This window comes from Oryctolagus cuniculus, chromosome 1, assembly GCF_964237555.1.
Source record: "Oryctolagus cuniculus chromosome 1, mOryCun1.1, whole genome shotgun sequence".
In the NCBI taxonomy this organism is placed as follows: Eukaryota; Metazoa; Chordata; class Mammalia; order Lagomorpha; family Leporidae; genus Oryctolagus; species Oryctolagus cuniculus.
This window is the reverse complement of record NC_091432.1, coordinates 86,661,083-86,673,476: the sequence shown is the minus strand read 5'-3', so window position 1 is coordinate 86,673,476 and position 12,394 is coordinate 86,661,083. Positions and strand designations below refer to the sequence as shown.

Below are 12,394 nucleotides of genomic sequence, written 5' to 3'. Positions count from 1 at the left end.
TATCTCCTTTTGATTGTTTCCTATTCACCTAGCCAAGTATTCATGAAGCAGTTCCCATCTGCGGAGCACCATTCAACTGAGTAAGACACAGCCTCTGGCCTCCAGATCTCACCATCTAGCTCTTCTATCCGAAAAAGAAGGACAATACCTCTTTGCCTTCTTCACAGGGCCACCCCTCACTTATTTATTCACTTAGTAGACATGTCTTAGGCACAAAAAAGTTGCCAGGCAACTTTTAGGAGCTAAGAATAGGGGCTTTGTTCTCTCCGGGATCTTACAGGGAGAGAGACTCAGCAGAGGATTGCGCTGCAGTGCAGCTGTGGGAGCTGGAGGCAGCCTCGCCACCTGCCTAAATGAGGACTGAAATCTGGAGGGACTAAATGGCCAGGTGAGGAAAAGAGATGGGCGGGACATGTAGATAATAGCAAGAGGGAGGCAAGAGACGTCAAAGGCGGGATGCATTCAAAACATGCGTGTTGACTTCTGTGAGCAGAAGGGCAGCGTAGGAATAAAAGTAGGAGAGTTGTCTGAGGCCCTCTCTTTCTGCTCAGCTTCACAGCGCCACTTCTTGGCCTTCCTTCACCACCCTTGGGTGCTACGCAGCTATTTGCACGCTTACGGGGGTCTGGGACTCTCTCCCCACTCCCCACTTGCCCAGCCCTTTGACCACATCCCTGGCTAGCACTCAATCATCCTTTTATTTAGAAAATGACCTTGGCACAACCTTGTCCCAGGACCTCTGCATGAGTCGTCAGCCCCCCAAATAGACAGCCAACCATTTTGAGGTCAAAGCTAGTTTATTACAGCAGGAAGAAATCTCAGGGCCCAAATATTATACAAGAATTTAATTACGGGTGCACAGTTTAATTACTTAGTTCAGCTTTATATGACTTAATTTATAAATATAATTTACAGTTCCCTTGTTTCTTTCTCAAGACATTTAGCTCATTAATAGTGCTGACTCTAAGAGCTCTTCAGCCCTTTCTTGCTGGGCTCTAGGCCAGTGGTGTACCAAGGTGTGTGTGGGGGCGGGGGGTACAAGAGAAGTATGCTCCTGAAAGCAGCATTCTATCATTGGAATTGTTAACAATTTCCAGTGCATAGTGGTAATTAAAAGGCCAACTTTGTGGCTTTATTATTGTTTTTAAATCCTGTGAAGACAATGGGCAACCCTACCTCCCCCCACCACACTATCTGCACCCAGATAGACCACTTGTCCCTCTGCTATCCCCAGGCACAGCCTTCAGTTTCCCACCGAGGCCAGTTCCCTGCAGCTGTCTGCTGGGGTTTTCCCTTAGCCCTCACCACATTGCCCCCACCCCACCCACCCAGGTAGCAGTGTTTGATTCAACCAGTACCTACCTACTGTGTGCAAGACATTGTTGGCAATGAAGTGCAAAGCCAGGGAGAATGTGAGACAATAATTTACAGTTATTGCACACTCACAATGCGCCAGGCACTGAGCCAAGCTTTTGTAAACATTGCTTTTAATTTTCACCACAGCCCTGGAAACAAGGCTCAGATTGTTTAAAGCAGTGACTCTCAACCTTGGCTGTGTATGGGAGTCACCTGGGGACCTTTCAACTGGCGCCCACCCTCTAGAGATTCCACTTCAACTGATCTGGGTTATGGCTTGGTCATCATTACGTTAAAGAACAAAACCAAATTGAGAAACAACACAGAAAACCTCTTCAGGCAAATCTAATGTGCAGCCACACTTGAGAACTACTGATTTAATTTTCTTAAGATTCCACAAATGGAGCAGGGAGAGCAGGTAGGCTGGCCACTGGAACCCCACTGTGTGCCTGCCTCAATCCGCAGTCTTTCACTAGAAGACAGGGAACAAGTGGCAGGCACCATAAGAAAAGACAAAATGCATTTAAAATTCAAAGGCAATGAACTCAGGGAATTCTTCATGAAAGGGATAACTTCTGGGCTATTCTTTGAAGGAATTTGCATACTATGCAGAAGTGGTCCAAGCAGTAGGGTAAGATTCGCACATACGAGTAAGATGCAGAAGTTGAAACATGCAGCGAAGGTAAAAGGAACAGCAGACAGACGCGAGGGACTCTGGTATAACTGAGGGACACTGGGACAGGTTGTAAAAGACAGTGATACCCAACTGCTTCAGATCGAGCTACATGTAGACTAATGGTCATACCTGGGGTGAACAGAAGAAAAAATGGACAAGACTGGTTACAAGCGTGTATAGCACACCCACTAGCAAACTTTGGTATAAAGGCTAGAATGTGATCCAAGACGTTTGAACTTTAGTCCATGGGCAATAGGGACTGATGAAGATTTTATACTGGAGTGAGCAAATTGTGATAGGATCAGAGTTGGATTTTTTAATACAAATCCAGGCACTGTTGACATGGCTTCCTAAAAAAAGATTGACTCAGGGAATCTTCTGCCAAGCAATACTAACAGAATACTTTCATAATGTGTTATCACTAGTTATGGAGGTGGTATGTGTCGTGCTAGACACTGAGCTCTTCATATGCTTTTTGGCTTCTGATTCTAGTGTGTAGCCCAGGGGTTGGCACACAAGAGACACACAACTAGGAATGGCCTTTGAACTACTCATTAAATTCCATTCAGTAGGTAGCCTTCTATTCCAGAGTCAAAGGCAAAATTGATGCAAATGCAAGTGCATTAGAAAGAGAATGGGCGTTGGAGTCACAAGTCACAGGTTATAGCATGCAGCAGGTACAACGTGGAGGCCCTGAGCAGACAGACCTGGCTTCCAGGGACAGTGGTCTTCTCCGAGCCTCTGCTCCTCTTCGAGAGTAAGGACAGTGAAACCCACCCAACAGGAATGTTGTGAAATAGCACATAAGAAGGGCATGCAAAAGTCCTGGCACACAGCTGGCCCTCAGAGATGTCCGTTTGCCCCAATCCTCTTGACCATACGTTACTTTCAAATGCTTCAAATCAAATAAGGACAATCTTATGGATGGTTCTAATTTGTAGGAGTCACATTTTCCTATGTAAATGTTTGCTCTGCTATTCATGTGTGTGGCAGACCTTCCGGCATGAATAAGTCTGAAGTTTTCTTTGTTGTCTTTTATTAGCCTTCTGCACAATCATCCTATCTACTGTTGACTGAAAATATACTATGCCGTAGGTCCAATGTAAAGAATTTTCTATATGTTATCTCAGTTAATCTTCTAATCCTAAACAGGGGCTACCAGATTTGACTGTAGCCTGGTTTTGTACGGCCCTCAAACAAAGAATAGTTTGTACACTTTAAGGTTTGTTAAAAAAAAATGAAAAGGAATATGCAATAAAGATTGTATGTGCCACAAAGCCTAAAATATTTACTCTCTGTTTCTTTTCAGAAAAAGTTGGCGATCCCTGATCTGTAAGATAGGGACTAAAACTGCACCCCTTAACAGAGAAGAAAACCGTTTTAGAAAGACGAGATAATTAGCCAAGCCACACAGAGAGCAAGGAGCAAGTCTTGGCTCCAAGTCTAATTCCATACTCATGGTCTTAAACACCAGCTCTATTACCTTAAATTGCATTAAAATTTTCCTTTCCCTTTCATATAAACTGAAAGGGGACACATCCACGGCTTGTTCCTAAAGGGTTTGTTACTATCTTCTCTGCTGCCCACATCCCTGCAGATGCTCCACCTCCCCTCTTAGGCTAGGAAAAAAATAGGGCTTGCGCTCTGCTCTGAATGGGTTTCCTCTCCCACACTCCCCGCAGAGTTTTCAAAGTTGCAGAGGGTCAAGGGCTCCAAGGAGAGTTAAAATCCACAGGAGAGCCTGCTGAGAAGGAAACAGAATCCATTGTCTGCAGGGAGTCTGGATTCCAGCTGCAGGGGAAGGGGGGGAGCTGGCGGTTTCCTTCCACAGGGAAGCATGGCCACGGGCTCCCACATGGGCCCCAAAACCCACACATCTGAGCCTCCTTGTCGCTCTGTGTGGGTTTGGAGTTGGGGGTGGAGGAGGGACACCTGAAATCCACACTGGCTCAAGCTCCGGCAGCGCACCAGCTAAGAGCAGCTGCTGTCGTTTTATCTGTTCCATAATTCAGCAGGGGGATTAGCTTAAGGTTCTGACCCCAAGAGAATGATGCCCACAGTAACTGCTCTGTTATCCTGGCCAGCTGGGGAGTGAGGTGCCCTGCTTCATCAAAGCAGTGGTTCATGGAGAGTTGCCACCTATGCCATCAGTGGGCAGCCATTGCTCCAGGACTCAGAGTGCCTGGGTGTTACTTTGCACCAAAACCATCCAGAACAGAATTCCATCTTTTTTTAGGTTTTTTCCACAAATATGGTGCCACAGGGACACTGTCCTAGAGGAAGGGGGAGGGGCTGCCTAAAATGGAATTCATATTTATGGCGTTCTGTGCTACTCACGTAAAGCTGGATGACTTAAATAAATTAGCAAGTTAACACTCACAATCCTCAATGTTATTTCCACTTTACAGAAGGAAAAACTGAGGCTCCAGAGGGTTCATTCACTTAAATACATAATATTTATCAAGTGCCTCCTATGGACCTCATTACAATACTGAAGTGCACATTAAAGATTTCATGCTCATCCTTGCAGAACTTCTATTCTTGTAGAGTGGTGTCAATTAAACAACTACCCATAACACCAATTAATTATGGCAGGGATAAGTGCCACAAAAGGCAAGTGAGAACATGTAACAGAGAGAGGTGGCCCTGTCTCAGAATCCAAAATGGCTTCCCCAAGGAAGTGAGGTGGATGCTGAGGCCTGAGGAGTCCCTTAAGAGAGGGGCAGGTGAGCATTTGCCAACACTATTGTAGGAGGAGGTATGGTTCTCCCATACAATGCTAGAGCAGAGGGCAAGAGGTGGGCACTAGCACAAAGTGATGGTTAGCACAGCCTATAGCCACCAGGGCCAACCTCACTTGCAGACCAAGCAAGGAGGCCAGACTTTAGTCCATGAAGTTGCTGACAAGTCATGCTATGGAGAGACACAGCAGTCCTCAGAAGCCAGAACTCTTACAAGTAGGAAGTGATCAAATGGGAGTCAAAAGTCCCTGCATTTTTCACTGTAAGCAGCACATTTCTTTGATTTAAAAAGAGAAAAAAAAGTAGCAGCTTCTAGGTGTGATCAAATAATAGGATCTTCCAGCTGACAGAAAGGGTAACTGGTGCAGAAGGAAAGTTCTGTAGATTTAGAGTCAGAAGCGTTGGGTTCTACTTCTGCCTCTGCCCATTCGCAGTCTTGCAGCTTGGCTGTGTCTTTGAACCCCTGCAGACCTGTTTCCACACCCCCAAGAGGGAGTGTTGGACTACATGCTCAGGGAGTTATCTCAAGTAAAACACTATAGCTTGTTGCAAATACTCAGTAAATCTTAGCTATTCCTTTTGTCATCTTCTTTGAGCTCCAGTAATCTATGACTCTGGTATAAATTCTCTGGGTCCTCCCTTCCCATGCATAGTAATCAATCTTAGTTATTTCTAACGTAAGATTGTAAAACTATACTGTTTTCATAATCCTAGAATTCTCCAGTGCCACTTAGGAACTCTTGTCTCCAGAAGAAGCCCTGGATTTTATAGCTCACTTAAATGTTCACATAATTGATTTGCCCCTCTTACAAGATTTACCCACATAACCCACAAGTAGAGATTTAATTACAGTTCTGAAGGCCCTTACTGTTATAATACTGGCAGTGCTTTCATAGGTTAAGTGATAATTAAATTTTAAATTCCATGGGGGTCAGGCAGTTTTTGAATTTGGTCCTTGCCTTCCCCCACCTCATTTCACCACAAAGGTTAATTTGGTTTTTAAAATACAGGATGATCCTAAACAAAGAATTATTTTGTATGCCGTATAAAAATTGTGCCTGTTTTTATTTGCTTCCTTGATTTAGCAATAATACATTTTCACATGAGTGTGCTTATGTATGTGCCTGCAGCATACATATGGCGGATTGGGAGGGCAAGTCTTAATTATTGTTAATGCATACTTAGTGCTAGGCTACTTTCTTACAGCTACTCCTACCAACCTCATCATTCAACAAGCTTTGGGGCCTTCTCCTTTCCTTGCCCAGCTGGTATGTGCTCTCTTTGTGAATGCAAACTCGTTTTAATATTAGCTTAAGCAAGGCGTAATTAGGAGCACAAATCTGCTACAAGAAAACAACACAATTCATTCGAAAGCCAAGATTCAATGACTTCTGGATTATCTGTTGTTAGACTTTTTTATATCCTCATTGCACTCCATTCCAGTAATTGAAAGCTGTCTGCATATTTAAGTATGCAGCTGTAACCAGCCTGCTAATAAACTCTCTCAGGCAAGCCCTGTTGTTTTGCAAGAAGAAATTGGATAGCTCGTCTCCCTTTTGCAGTAGAGGAGTATGAGATCCTTTCTAGAGTCCTCCTGTGATGGCTACAAGAATAGAACTCACTATACACTGGAGCTGAGTCACACAACAAGGGTGCTTTTTATATGGAGTGCTAGTTCTTATTTTCCATAACAATCTTTTCCTGAGCTTTGTCTTCATTCTTAACCATCTGCCATCTCCTTCAACAGGTTCATTTTGTTGTGAGACCTGGTTGATTTACCCACTTGTCAACACTGATTGGCTGAAATAAAAGTAACCACCCATTCTAAATTGTCTATAATCAACACACAAGCCGTTATATGAAATACTCTTTTATAGAACTGTGTGTGTCTTTGGTGGGTACGTGTACATGTGCATACAGTATTAGCAAACCTCAAAGTAAAATGTGTTTATAGTACATCACAGAGTCACACCATGAGTGGACATTATGCAGGCAGAGCACCTTCAGGCAGCTCTTCTCTTACATAACATCATCAGGGGTAACAAAATTCTAAAATCTATCATGCAGCTTCTAGTTTTCCAGCCTAATCTCATGGCACCCCTCCCAACCCTCTTCACCCCCATTGCCCTCCTCACACACATCCACTGCCTTCTCTGTATGCCTGCCACACTGGCAGAATCAAGTCCTTGAAATCTATGCCCCTGGCCACCTGCAGGTCTGCTTGGAATCCTGTTCCGCCCCATTGCAAGCTCTTTCTTCCTTATGCTTCAGGTCTCAAGTGATCTCTTCCTGTGAAACTTGGCTGTGGATCTGAATCCACATACACTTGCATAGGTTTTCAACTACAGCAAACAGATTTAAAGTCCTTCTTCTAGCTGGGCACCAGGGGTAAAGGGAGAACAGGAAAATTGTGTCAGAGGATCATCCACAGACCTCCAATAGCCTCATCGAGAGCACCTCCAAAGAAACTGACCCTGAAGACTTTCTCTAAACCACTAATGTCCTGGTGCCATCATCTAGTTTGCTGACTCTTTATGCCATTTGTACAAGTCTCTAATCATTTCAAGTTCTAAATTCCTTACAAACAAGATATACCTTACTATGAAACTGTTTACAAAGCCAACCACTGGGGTGAATACAATAGAAATACACAACCAATATCACTGTCAAATTGTCCATTGACATGCCTTTGGGTTGACTTCCATATGAGTCATAGAATGACATGATGAAATGCCTAAGAGAGTGTAAACTGCATAAATACAGGGACCTTTCTATCATGCTGAGCATTTTCCCAAGCCCTGGCATACTGTAGGCACTCAGTAAGTTTTATCAACAGAGTAAATGGGTGAATGAATAAATGAATGGATGATATAAAGGCAATACTGAACACAAGTCCTGCCCTAAGGGAACTTTTAGACATTGGAGATTTCTCATGTGCCTAGTGAATGTTATTTGTATTTTCTCATTTCTCCTTTTTGATATTTTGGAATGGAGTTTACATTCTTAGGTAGCCCTTGAAAGGCCTATAAACATATAAATGAGAACCTTTACCTGAGCAACTTAAAAAAAAAAAAAAAAAACACTGGAGGGTTGGTGTTGTTGCAGAGCAGGTTAAGCCACCACCTGCAAAGCTGGCATCCCATATAGGGGCTATATGAGAAAGCACATCGCAGCCATATCTACTACATATTTACCAAAGTTCTTGAACAAATGTTGATCACTGAAATATCCATATACATGGTCAAAAATACATGATGTCAAGCCTGTTTTTAAAATTTTGTATCTTGATTTTGAATTAGTTTTTAACATATTCAATGTGGTTTGTAGATACAGTTCTAACATAATGATCCCTTCCTCCCTCTCTTCATGATGTCAAGATTTAATGCTCACATCTGTCTTCCACTGAAGTGTTCCACTGAAACTAAGAGAGGGCCAACAGTGTGGTGCAGTGAGCAAAGTGATGATTTGAGTCTCAGCTGCTCCACTTATGATCCAGCTTGGGAAGGCAGCAGAAAATGGCCCAAGTACTCGGGCCCCTGCCACCCATGTGAGAGACCCAGTTGGAGCACCTGGTTCTGACCTGGATTAGCCCCACTGTTTTGGCCAACCAGGGAGAGAACTAGCAAATGGGAAGATCTCTGCTTTTAAAAAGAAAGAAAAGAAACTAAGATGGAGGACGGTTGTCTGAGAATAATATACAATCTTCTTAGAAAATCCTCCTTGTAAGACTATCAAAAAAGAAGACGAGCTTTTGCTAGTTCTTGAACCCCACAGACTTGCAATGGTGTTTTGGTTTGGGCACGGGCAGGGGTCAAGTTGAGAACTTGCGAAGGAAAGGTAACTGTGTCAGTCGGTGTAATACTGTCTTCCTAAGTTCTCTATCACCAAAGTGAGGCCATCTTGCTTTGCAAGTGTAGTGATCCCCAAGCTGCCTTCTGGAGAACAACCTACTTCCAAAGAGCCCATGGGCGGCCCTTAAACCAAGGATACTTACAGGTGCAGTAAAGGCATATCCAACGACTGACCCCTCAAGCACACATATAAAGTGGGAATTATCAAGAGATATTGGAAGAAAACCACCTGCACATGAAGAAAATGACCAAAATATGAATCAGTTGATCACAGAGGAAACAGATAATCCAGAGGATAAGCGCCTTGAATTTTTTAATTAGAATCCCCCAAAATTGAGGATTTGTGTCTGTTACACAACGGATGTTATATTAAAAAGGCACAACCAGCCAAAAACAAGAAATAGTTCTTGTAAATTAAAAATTCCAAGAAAGAACATTCAATAAAACAGCTCAATAATAAAAGAAACACAGCAGATGACCAAATTAAAAACCCAAGAAATGAAGTCAAGATAAGTTCCTGCAATGAAGATTTTAAAAGCTAAAGAAATTACTAAATAAGAAAGAAAAATAGGAGACAAAGAGAGTAGTAGGAGGGACACTGATATAATTTGGAATTATTGGCCTTGCATAACAAAGAGTCAACAGTGCTCTCCACCTGATGATAAGAAATAGAATTGTGAGTGTATCCTTTAAGGTGGTATGGCTACTGAAAGCAACTAAAAGCACAGCATGTGAATGGCACCTGCCTGTAGGACATAAAACTGGAAAACTGCCTCTGGGATAACAGCTCCTTCTGTGCCCCTGCTTTTTTTTTTTTTTTTTTTTTTTAAAAAAGCATTGGAATATATCTTTTCTAATATTTTTCATAAGGATACTCTTAAAAATTATAATCCATTAACAGAATTGAGACACCATTCCCATCTCTTCTAAATCCTCACCACCCAAGGAATTAAGGAAAGTGAAGACTGAAATACTTTACACCAAAGTGAGGGTCTCTTGTAACAAAAAGAAGCCAGAGAAAGATCTTATCCTGCTATGTGTCCGGGGCTGTCCAGGGGCTCTGGATAAAGAAACTACTCTTGCAGAATTTGCATTCTTCCCTTAGCACTATAATGACAGAGTTATTACTTTGTAGTTAACAGACTTGGTGCTATTTTAACTGAGGAATGTGTTGCACAGGTGAGGATAGGCCATATTATCTCCAGAAGAAAAAAAGTAAATATTTCACAAGGAAGAGGTGTGTTGACTGTTAGGTAACATCATGTGCAATTCACCATTCTCCACTTCACTCCACACGAAGAGATCTTCTCAGGAGAGGGTGGGGCGGGCAGCCAGGTGTGAAGGATTTAAAACTTCAAGTAGAGGAGAAGATAAAGGAGATCTCGGCAGAGAATGAGGGCGCTGCCATGAGAGACTAGACTGGGTGGCACCTTTATATGGTGCATGGGAACAAGTTAGCCAGCAATCAACTCTCCAGTCATTAGAGTTTGCTGTCTGGGGTTGCTTAATAACATCCTCAGGTAGATATAATGCGGTCCCCTGCCTCAGAGTTTGCTAAAACTTGGTCCTGCAGCTGTTTGACATAGAATGCTCAGGAGCAGGTCTGCTGATCAGAGGACACCTTGTAGGTTCACGGAAAGAATAACACCCGAGCTTCAGAACATGCCAGTGGCTGGCCAACTACCTTCTCTTTTCTTTAGCAGATCTTCCAGACCCTCCGCTGTCTCCCAACATGACCAAAAAAGGAAGAGCACCTACAACGTGAGCTAGAATATATGTCTGCTACCAGCAGATCAGAGATGGGGAGTGCTCATAAAAGAATCTAGATTACATCTAAACAAAACCAAGAAATTCCATTGTCTCTGCATATACAAGGACAAGTGGGAGTTAACTTTTGTGAACCTATGGCATATGTTTAATATTACTTATTGAGGCTGCATATTTCATGGTGCACTGATCTTTTGAATTATTCCTCAGGATCCTGCGGTACCAAGTTGGAGCTGGTGTGAAAGACACTCATTTGGAGGAGATGAGAAATGAGGCCAGAGAGATTTTTGAAAACTGCCTCTTGAGTCATCCCAGAACATCAGAGGGGGTCAAGGAGTGTACAAAGGTAAGAGATGTGCACAGAAGAAAGGGCTGAGGAGGAGAAGGCTTTAAGGAAAGGAGTGAAATAATCAGGTCTGAGTTTCAGCAAGATGCTCCTGGCAGTATTTGAATAGTGCATTTGAAGGGAGACTCAGAGACAGGGAGCTCAGTTGGCGGCTTCTGTAATTACTCAAGTAACAGATGTAGTGACCATGGCTGAAAGTTACCCATTGGGCACTACTTCAAATCCTCTCTGCCCCATTCTTCACTCCCATCACTGCAGAGGTCCCCATTTCTGCACAGACTTCAAGTGGCTCTGGACAGATGTAGACTGAGAGTATATTCCTGAGCAAGAAGTCAAGTACTCCTGCTTCTTGAGCAGTCTTCTCTGATGTTGCTGTATGGAACTCCCCCAGAAGAACTACTCTGTAGTCTCATGTGTGCAATGCACAAGTATCAAGGTGCTAGTGCCCATAGTGCCACACTTGAATGATAGTGCATAGGAATCCCCTGCATGGTCTGATGCATTTCATGAGGCTCCAAAAGAGCCTTCAGGATCAAGGATTTGTGGCAGTGGCCCACTCATAACATAACCTTAATTCAGCTCTTGCACCTTCCCTGTTCATCCCACAATCCCTCCTGCTCCCTGAGGCCACTCTCAAATCAACCACTATTCACAGGACTTGTCTTGGGCTTTGTTTTTGTGGAACCCAGGCTAAGGCAGATAGTCACAGAAGCTGATAACTCACATGATACTGGGGTCAAGGAAAAGAGGAATGGAGCTTCCATTATGAGTGATGGAACTGCCAGGGGCTGGGGCTGTTGTGACTATGTCCCTCTCCAACACACACACATATGCACACACATGCACACATCCATATACCTCTCTTCTCATCTCTATATGGCTACCAGTGTTATTCTTCTACATGGTAACCATGTGAGCATATGACTGTTGGAGTTGTGGCTGCAGCCACTGCCCATTGTCAGCAGAGTTTGGTATTCCATATCACCAATCCAGGAAAATATAAAAATTAAAAATGTGAATGCATTTCTATCAAATATGCATCAATTTCACACCATTGCAAAGTCAAAACTCCTAAGTAGAATCAGAGTAAGTCAGGAACTAAATGTACCTCCTCTGTGTAATTAGATACATTATTGTAAAATCTAAAGCATTTTGATCCTGCAAACAACACATTTCTTTATAACTCATACACTAGAAGTTGGAGTAAGACAAATGAACACAGAGGCCAGCATTCTCCACGCATAAGTCTCCAAATGGTAGAAAGTCTACAAATGGTAGAAAATTTCAACTCTGCTTCATTTCAGCCCTCCACCCATTTATTTTCTCTTGTCCAGGTTACAGAGATGTGATTCCTTTTGGTAATCTACAGAGTTCATACCAGAAAAAATTGCTATGTTAAGAATCATGTTTTTGCTTTTTGCTTCATTCCTATTTTTGCAGCAAGCTCTCATTTTTCATTTCTTTCTATACTAGATACCACCTCTGAGATCTTCAGGAGGTGACTTCCTTGTCCAAATGTTGTGAATCCCTTACTGTCGGCCCACTTTTGCCCAGAAATATCTCTGTAACCAGAGAGGGTATGAAAGCATTCATAGCCTTTAAGAATTCTATGTTCTGCGTTCAAGGTCAGTTTCCCAAAGAGAGAGTGGGGGCTACT

The 12,394-nt window shown here is 43.0% G+C and overlaps 2 long non-coding RNA genes across 5 annotated transcripts in view; one reads left to right on the top strand and one right to left on the bottom strand.

Annotated features, from left to right (window-relative positions):
* LOC103349689 (uncharacterized) overlaps window positions 1-12,394 on the bottom strand; it is a 108,436-nt gene that overhangs the window by 41,398 nt on the left and 54,644 nt on the right. The window lies entirely within an intron of this gene.
* The window catches only part of LOC103349685 (uncharacterized), a 49,494-nt gene continuing 37,347 nt past the window's right edge, over window positions 248-12,394 (top strand). Inside the window, exons 1-2 of one of the 2 annotated variants that reach the window (XR_001793859.3) lie at window positions 248-388; window positions 10,602-10,737. This is a non-coding gene — a long non-coding RNA (uncharacterized lncRNA). The remainder of the gene's footprint in view (window positions 389-10,601; window positions 10,738-12,394) is intronic. The other variant, XR_517841.4, reaches the window with a different exon arrangement.